This window comes from Quercus lobata, chromosome 4 (assembly GCF_001633185.2).
Source record: "Quercus lobata isolate SW786 chromosome 4, ValleyOak3.0 Primary Assembly, whole genome shotgun sequence".
NCBI classification, from domain to species: domain Eukaryota; kingdom Viridiplantae; phylum Streptophyta; class Magnoliopsida; order Fagales; family Fagaceae; genus Quercus; species Quercus lobata.
In genome coordinates this window covers 79,969,708-79,979,011 of record NC_044907.1, presented here as the reverse complement: position 1 = coordinate 79,979,011, position 9,304 = coordinate 79,969,708, and the positions used below count along the sequence as shown (strand labels likewise).

Sequence of the window (9,304 nt, the reverse complement as noted above, 5' to 3'; positions counted from 1 at the left end):
GGTGGAAGAATCGTTAATTTAACATGGTATCAGAGCAGAAGATCTTGATAAGTTTGCTCTTATAGATTTGATGACTTACTATGACTTATATTTATATAATTATAAATTTAGGATTGTTATCACATAATTGGATTAATTGATAATTAATCAATAAATCCGTAGTATAATCAACTTTGTGGGTCTAAATCGGCTTTAAAAAAAAAAAAAAAAAAAAAAACAAAACAAAACTATGCGACATTTTCTCCTCCAAGTTTGGACAAGTTAACACGTTGGGGTCTAATTTTAATGGGTCTAATTGAATGATCGCATTCCCCGGCAATAAATAAAAATCCAAAAATTGTTGCTGAACCAGCAAGTTGAGCAGCAAATAAACTTGGAGAGAAACTGAGCCAATTGAAGAAAAGAGAGAACACCTAAGGCTAAGGAAACGTCAGAGTCCAAACTGAAAACAGAAACTCATTAATATCTCAGATTGAGACTTTCATCCATCACCAATTTGATTTTTATTTTTTTTCTCGAGTGCTTCAAACTTCAACAGCTTGGCCATTCATACCTTGAGGGGTCTTAACTCACCTCGCTGGCAGCTTGTGAAAGGGATTGTGACGTATAGAAATTTTGTTTATGTGCGTACTATAAATGTCTGAAAACAGCATTCACCTACAATTGTCAAACTGGTGTATTTAATGGGGGTTGATACTGCTACTTTTACATGAAAACGAATTATGGTCATTAATATACATATACCTAACTTGCTATAAATAAGAATTTAATGTTATCAAGCTATTTAATGTTGCCCATCTGCCTTTTCCTATGAGTTTGATATTTAATTTTCCTTAGGAAAATAGAATACATAAAAATATTGCAATATTTTCTAAGTCGGTCAGGTCTGAGTTTAGAGTCCAATTGTACTAGATCCAAAATAAAATACATAAAAATATTGCAATTTCTAAGTCGGTCAGATTTGAGTCCAGAGTCCAGTTATACTGGACTCATCAAGATCATGACATGTGTCAAGATCCTGATGAATCCAATGCAATTGGACACCAAACTCAAACCAAATCATTTCTTAATTGGGTTACCAACCAATCAAAGTCAAAATAAAAGTTTAAGACCCATTCTCATGCTCAAGTTTTTTAGGATTTTGTTAATAGATGTACTAAGGGTATTTGTTAATGAACTATAATTTTGTGGGAAAAGGAAAAAAAAAAAAAAAAAATCTAGTTTTTTGACAATTTTTTTTTCTATTTTCCATAAAAATACTATCAAAACTTTCATAAAATTGTTCATAAACAAATGCTCTAAAATGTACCCGTTAATCAAACCCAATTTTTATTATGAAAACAAGAAATTACTATTTGTTTAAGATTTAAATTTTTATTAATCAGAATTTCTATAAGTTGATTGGCTTTGTGGATGACTGCATGCTCTTCCATTTTTGGATAAGAACCTTGAAGATCTGAACCTAAGATTTTGAACATTGTGCTTTAGTGGCTTTGACTGCAAAAATTTTCTTAATACGACTTGTAAATCAGATCACATCCATTTTTTTATTTTTTATTTTTTTTGATTGGCATCCATTTCATCTATTTATAACTTTGACAATCATCAATAGAAATATCAAATATGTCACTTGAAATTTATGAACGGAAAGTGAAACTATATGACTTATAATCACACACACACACACACACACTCAGTTTTTTATTATTTTAATTCACACATCGTTGTTTCATTGATTGGTTTAGTTACATCCCTTCCATCCGTTATAACCTTATTATTTTCAGTAAAAGTATGTCAATTTACATTATCTTATTTTATTTTTACACTAATGAGTACATGCAATGTGACTTCAGGGGAAAATAATAATTTTTTATCTGTAAATAAAAATAATTTTTTTTTTTTGTATTTTATAATTATTTTTTTAAATATAAAAAATGGTAAACATGTGTACAATATATTTCTTAAGTCATGTATCATGTGTTTACTGATTTGTAAGTTTTGTGACACATTTTGTTCGACATATGAACTAAAAAGGGTTCCATTAAATTAATATTTTAGTATAGATGGTTCAACTAAAATAATTAATAATTAAGGTTGTAACTAAAAAAAGGTCGAAATTGGAGGGATTGTCTCTACATTTTAACCTTATTTTAATTGCTCAAATTTGGACCATTATTGAAGCCACAATAATATAAATATTTTATCTATAAAAAAAAGTATATATACACTGATACACACACATATTCTAAGTCTATAAGTTAGAGTGATTGAACCTAAATTAACCCCCCATAAGGAGGCCTATAGGCCATAAGACCATTAGCAAACATCTTAAAAGGACATGGTCACTTTTTATTAAAAGAGAAAAACATATTAAAAGGATATGGTGTTTAAATCTAGGATTTAAATCTTCCTCCTACTGAAGCTATCAACTTATTAAAAAGAAAAAAGAAAAAGAGTGTAATTCACCATGTAGGGCTCTCCCTAAAAAGATTAACATGGTTATATCCCATTTTCAATTTATAATCCATAGAAAATCTTATGGTGATTTTTCTAAACTTAAAATTTAAGTTAATTAAATTATTGAGAGTTGTGGAACAATAAACTGAAAAAAAAAAATGTTTTAAAATTTGATTCTCTGGCTATGAATAAATGGGCTTATTGAATATAAAAATTTCACTTTTTGGCTGAATGAATATTCACCTATTAATGAATAAGAATTTTGACTAATAAAGTAGTGGTGATAGTAGGAGCCATTTTCTAAGTAAGCCCACACTATGAGCCTAAATTATTTCAAAAGGATAAGGAGCCCAATATTAAGGCTCAGTTGGTCTCCATCGCTATCATCATTAATATACTGGTTCAACGGTTCAACTAAATCTGTACCTGTAACTTGAATTAATGATCCACGGGTGTAAACAATCAATGAATTGTTTTAGATTTGAAAGGTCCCAAGCAACATAAATGATTAAGGGGGACCATCATAAGGTTAAGGTTTATTCACCTGGTCTCATCCCATGTATTTTATGTGTGGGCTGAGAGCTTGGTGTTGAACATGGAAAGGTACGTGTGCTTGGGGTTTATTCACTTTCATGGCGAATAATCATGTCGGCCATAAATTTCAGTGAAATAATATATAACCCTTAGTGTATGGGCATGCAGACCGTTTAGCAAGAAGCAATTGGTCCCCACTCCCCTCCATATTTTGTTTGTACCAATATCGTTTGGAGTAAGACTTAGAAATGGTATTTAGTTATTGATCTTGTTTTCTTTTTAAAATTCTGTCATATGATTTTTTTTAATTTTAATGAGATGAAAGTATTTATTTTAGTTAAGTAAACATATAATTGAATCTTAAGAAGAAATCTAAGTACATCATCTAAATTACTTTACTTAAATTTTGTTCTATCATTTCTAAAGTTAAATTAATATTTGATAGATTCGCAATTGTTTTGTATTTCAATATTCATTTTTCAATGCATTAATTGCGAAGTTAGAAAGAGTGGTCAATTCTCATCTTTCAATGCATGAATTGCAAAGGTAAAAAGAGAGAGGTTCGAACGCCAGAGTTCACTGTATTAAGAGCCTTACACAAAAAATGAAATTGAGCAAAGATTAATCACGTGAGCTCTCTGGTCCGAGTTCTCAATGGCTATTACAAGGAGGATCAACATCGGACGGTTGGGAATGATTCGAATTCTGAGAAATCTACGGCTCTGATTGATCGTGACTTGCTTGGTGGTGGGTCTAACTCTTTTCTTCTGCAACCTCTAAGCTTGTGGTTGATTCCCAGGAATTGGACCTCGACTCGAAGGTCCCAAATGGCTGGGAAAAGCGCCTAGACTTGAAGGTTTGTCCATTTTCTAATCTGGGTCTGTTTGTTTTTCTGGAAAGTTAACCTTTTCATGAAGAAAACTGTGTTCTTTGCTTATACTTTCTATTTTTATATGTGAATATTTTTTTTTTGCTTTGGAAATCTGTTTCTATGACTTGGTGTTCTGTTTTTTTATTTTTTATTTTTTATTTTTTTAATGAATGGAGGATATATTGATTCGTCTATTGTGTGAAATAGTTGTCTTTGAAAACTTTCTGTTTTGTCTTTTTGTTCTCTGTTTGGATGCAGAGAAATTGAAGGAAAAGGAGGGAGTAAAAATTCAGAAATTTCCATTTTTGTAATTCTCAATCATATGCTGATATAAAAAACTCCAAGTTTTTTTTTTTTTTGGAGCAATATTGACAACCCAAGTTAACTCATTCCATCACAATTGTTCTAAAAAAATTGTACAACATATTTTCCTAGTCTACAACCCCAAATCTTTTAATTTCCAGGTTATAATTCATTTTTATGTTTGGCCCATGTAATAATTTTTTTAATTTCTTGGCCTTTATTGCTCTTTTTAAATGACTTTACAGGTTTTCAATGTTAGAGGATTGGAGTAATTAAGAGCATGAAGATGTTTATTTTCCATTTATTCATTGTGGCTCTTCAATGTTTACCACTTCCGATCCCACTCTGTATCCTCTTAACAGTTTCTCTTATATCATCATTAATACCCTTTTCTTTTATAAGGCAATACTCTATAGAAACTATTAAGATTAGATATATATGGTACATTTAAAAAAAAAGTGTATATACCATGGAATTCTCTTGAAAGGAGTAATTTTGCTGAATGACATTAAATAATTCTGAGTAGGAGTATGTTATGCTAATGGTGAATTTGTGTGCTTTTGCAATGGTAGCAGTCAGGGAAAGTCTACCTACAAAGATATAGCACCCCAAATTCACCTTCAATCTCAGACAAGAAGCACCAAATCAATTCAACAGTTCCAAGACTTCAGGATTTAAATTTTCCACCATCACCCTCGAAAATCACATTAAATCTTTTTGATGAAACTCCCCTGGATTTAAAGTTGGTCTCATCATCATCGTCGTTGAATAATTATCAAAGCGTATGCACTCTTGATAAGGTGAAATTAGCACTCGAAAGGGCAGAGAAAGAACCACTGAAGAGAGAGCATCATTTGGGAAATCATCATCATTGCCTTCATATTCATCTTCATCATCTTCGATTAGAGAAACCCAAGAAGAAGACTTTGAAGATAAATTATTATCATCACCAATGGCAGCAGGGTGTCCTGGTTGCTTAACTTATGTATTGATAACAAAAAATAATCCAAAATGTCCTAGGTGCAGTTCTGTTGTGCCGTTACCCCTGATGAAGAAACCTAGAATTGATCTCAACATATCAATCTGAATGATTAAAGAATACTATGATTATGGCTTATATCCACTATTTTTAATTTTGTAGATGATAGATGAGATTAGGTTTGGGGAAATAGATTTGTTAGTAAAAAAGAATATATGTACATCATAAAGGGATGGTTCTGGTATTAGTATAGTTGATAGAAGTTTGATTCATTCAGAATCTTTTATCATATTTCGTCCTTTATATTTTAACTGTGTCATTCCCTTCTTTTCATTTTTATTTCTTTTTTATTTTTTCTTTTTTTGTATAGAGAAATTAAAGTAGCACTATTCTGATTTTAAAAATTTGTTGCACTTGGGTGAATTAAGAAGTAGAAATTGTGCATCTTCAAATATGGATATGGTGATCTTGTTGAATATCAATCAATTTCAATGTGAAATATCTATTGCTAGCAAGGCTTCCATCCATTGCTTCGAAGCATTGGATAGAATACGATAACAACGCATGCTTAATGTGGGACACATGCCGTGTCTGTGTCATGTCCAGCATAATAGAGCGCAGGACGTAAGACAAATCTTTTATTTGCTTCTCCGGAAGTGTAATTAAAGGTGGATTTCTTTTAGTAATATTAAAAGTATAGTTTTTACTAGTTATTTCATCTTATGCTAACGATGTTTCATAAATTATAAAAATCCTATGTAGATCGCAGAAATCATTTTGTTCTGTATATAAAATTCAACTCCTAATTAGAAAGTGATAATGTGCAGAATGTGCTGGTACTTGCTTGTAAAGGGCAAAGACTTTTAGAATTGTAAATGGATTAATGGTACTTGATTGTAAAGAACAAAGACTTTTAGAATTGTAAATGGATTAATGGTACTTGATTGTAAAGAACAAAATGAAGTCCTCTGAATCTGCACACTGCAACAATAAAAGGAATGTTCAATTCATTGTAATTTGGGGGTACTAAGGTGGAGTTAATGCCCTTTGTTCACAAGGATTGTAACAGTTACAACAGCCAGTAGAGATCATTTACCTACATGGCTGGACCATTTTTGATAGTTTACCATACCTCTTTTTTTTGCTAAATTTCCCATACCTGAAATGACTTGTATGTGTTAGAATTATGTGTATTCAATTTCAACCCTTTACCAAAGTGGGTTGAAGTTGAGTCAAGTATCCAGATAATCAGAAGTAAAATTGAACCAGTTAAACACTAGTAATTACACAGATCAGAAATGCTTAAGACTTTCAATCTTTTATCTGTGTTTAATTGTCCCCAATTTTTTTTTTCTCTTATTTGAGTCTTGACATGATGTTGACCTCGGAATGAAGCCACCTCGCTTGGTTACCACAAATTCCTAGAGTTTTTAAACACATTTTTCACAATTTAGTCAATGGTGTTTTATTGGTTTGGTGGACAGTAGCTAAAGAGAGCTTGGCATGCCCAATTGCACACGAAATTCTTCAGTCACTATATCATTTAACACATTTTGGGTTCCCTAACTATAGATTTAGGCCGGTTGTAATGTTTGTATTCAATGCATAACTCATTGCTTGGACGTGTTTGATAAGCAGTCTTATCCTAAATTTTGACAAAACTTATTCTTGAACTTGAACCCATAACTCATTGCTTAGTCATAAAAACATGGAGTGCCCCTATAAAAAGTTATATAGAGCAACTTTGCTAATTTGAGTGCAAGGATATGGAATTCATGTATGGGTAATATATAAACTGTGCTCTCGTAGAGTTCATGTCACAAAAAATAGGTTGTACTATAGCAATAATTTTCGTAGAAACAGACCAACCTAAAATATAGAATCCTTATAGAGATATTACACACTCATTCCTAAGAGCATTTGCAGTAGTGGAGGTATAATGGTATAATACTATATTTTAGCTCCTCAAACCCCAAAATCATACTCACAGCAGTGGAGCTAAATTTATAATTTTTAGCTCCATTGTTACAGTGCACATCTATCTATAGATGTGCACTATTCATGAGAGTTAAAAAAAAAATTTATTTTATTGAATTTCTCTCTCCTCTTTCGTTAAAAAAATATTTTCTCTTTCTTTCTTTATCACTCTCTCTACGGCTTCTCTTCTTTCTTCCTCTTTCCTTCTCATTTTTTTTTTCTCCCTCATCTACTGTCTGCTGCCCGTGCCTCTCTACACAAACACAAGCCCCTGCCCAACGCCGACCGAAGCCCCAGCCCAGCGTCGACCGAAGCCCCAGCCCAGTGCCGGCGTTCTCCACAACTCCACCCCCTCTCTCTTTGCTATCTCATGCCCAGCGTTGACGTGGGTCTCTATCTTGCATTTTCTCTCTCTAGATCTCCACTCAAAGGCCGAACCTCCGAGCTCCACCCTCTCTCTGCTATCTCATGCCCAGCGCCGATGTGGGTTTGTGTTTGTATTTTCCGATTTGTTGTGGGCAGTGGGCTTGTGTTTGTGTTTGTGGCAGTGGGCTTGTGTTTTCCGATGTGGCTGTTGTGGGGGCGGCGGTGAAGATAGAGTGAAAGAGAAAGAAAGACAAAGCTAAAGTAGAAAAATAAAAATGCAAGTGAAGATAGAGAGAAGATAAAGAGGAGTACGTGTGTGGAGGAGAAAAACAAAAAGTTCAAAAGGAAAAAAAAGAAAAAAGAAACGTGTATTTGGATGAAAAGAGTAGGAAAAATAAAATAAAGAATAATAAGAAATTAAAATTAGGAAATGTTACCATAATATTTTTGCAATAAATTTTAAGTGATAGGTTATTACTATATTGGTGAGAAAAAAATAATTTTTTTGATGGTGGTGGTTGCGATGGTGGTGGCGGTTGCGGTGGTGGTGGCGGTGGTGGTAGTGACAGTGGTGGTGGTAGTGGTTGTGATTGTTGTTTATTGTTTATTGTAGAGAATATATTATTCTATCATGTGGCGGCGACGGAAGAGTTGGCGGCGGTGGAAGAGTCGGCGGCGGCGGCGGTAGTGATTGTGGTGGCGGTAGAAGAGTCGATGGCGGCGACGGCGGCAGTAGTGACAGCGGTAGCGGTTGCAGATGGTTATGATTGTTGTTTATTGTAGTAGATATATTATTTTATTGTAGGGGATATATTATTTTATTGTGATGTTTATATTAATTTATTGTGTTGAAAGCTAAAATAAATCCACTGCTGCAGCATGTGTGTAGGTAAAATAGATAAAGTAACTTTTGGTGGAGCTAAAAAACTAAATTTTTTGCTCCATTGCTAGGGATACTCTAACAAGGGAAAGCTTTTTACCTAGAGAATAGAGAATGACTTGTATCCATGCTCTTCTTTTATTATTATTATTTAAAAAAAAAATTATAAAATAATAATTTTCTTTTATTTGTTAATTGCTTCTATGTTTGGGCCATCCTCTGCATTAGAGGCCTAATAGTGCTATATTTTTTATGGGTTCTTGATATAGATTATAAAAGTGGGAACTCAGGATAGTGAAGTACAAAATTGTGGTTGCTTTGAAAAAGAAAATAAAAGATTTAGAAAAGAAAAGAAAAAGTTGTACAAAAATTATGGTGGTGTGATTGTTTCCTATAAATGTTTGAAAGAGCATTCACCTACACTTGTCAAACTGATGTGTTTTAATATAGGTGCTGCAAGAAGCTAATTATGGCCATTTACTAGACCCATTCATTAACATACCTAACAGACAATAAATGAGGATTAATTTCAGCATAGTCTTTTAAATTGCCCACCTACCTTCCCATAAGAGTTTAATGTGTTTTTTTTTTTTTTTGGAACAAATTTCAACAATTGTAGCATCTGGTTGGCCGACCAATGAATCACAATCAAAACTCTAAATCTTATCAAAAACCAGTTTGCTTTGTATAATTAATTAATTAGAGCAATTAAAAAAAATATTAAGATATAATTTAGACTACTCTAGAAAGTTTGGGTAATCTGTCAATTTCATTCCTGATTCAAATTTGGTCAATTACGCCTATGAGGGTTGCATTTAATGTTAATGTAATTATTATGTACAAATCCATTGAATTTGCTCCTACCAAATGCCATATGAAATGTATTTGAGTTAAAAGCAGGCATTATTTTAGTAGAGATTTTCAAGAGAAAAAAAGT

General features: G+C 32.6%; 1 long non-coding RNA gene across 4 annotated transcripts; it reads left to right on the top strand.

Annotated features, from left to right (window-relative positions):
* Window positions 1-2,979: 2,979 nt before the first annotated feature.
* LOC115983850 lies at window positions 2,980-5,433 on the top strand. Of its 4 annotated transcripts, XR_004090275.1 has the most exons (4): window positions 2,990-3,060; window positions 3,160-3,242; window positions 3,538-3,847; window positions 4,738-5,433. It is a non-coding gene; the product is annotated as an uncharacterized LOC115983850 (long non-coding RNA). The 4 variants fall into 4 exon arrangements; XR_004090276.1 differs by lacking the exon at window positions 3,160-3,242 and having other exon boundaries at window positions 2,980-3,060; XR_004090277.1 differs by lacking the exon at window positions 2,990-3,060 and having other exon boundaries at window positions 3,067-3,242; window positions 4,741-5,433.
* The last annotated feature ends 3,871 nt before the right edge of the window (window positions 5,434-9,304 follow it).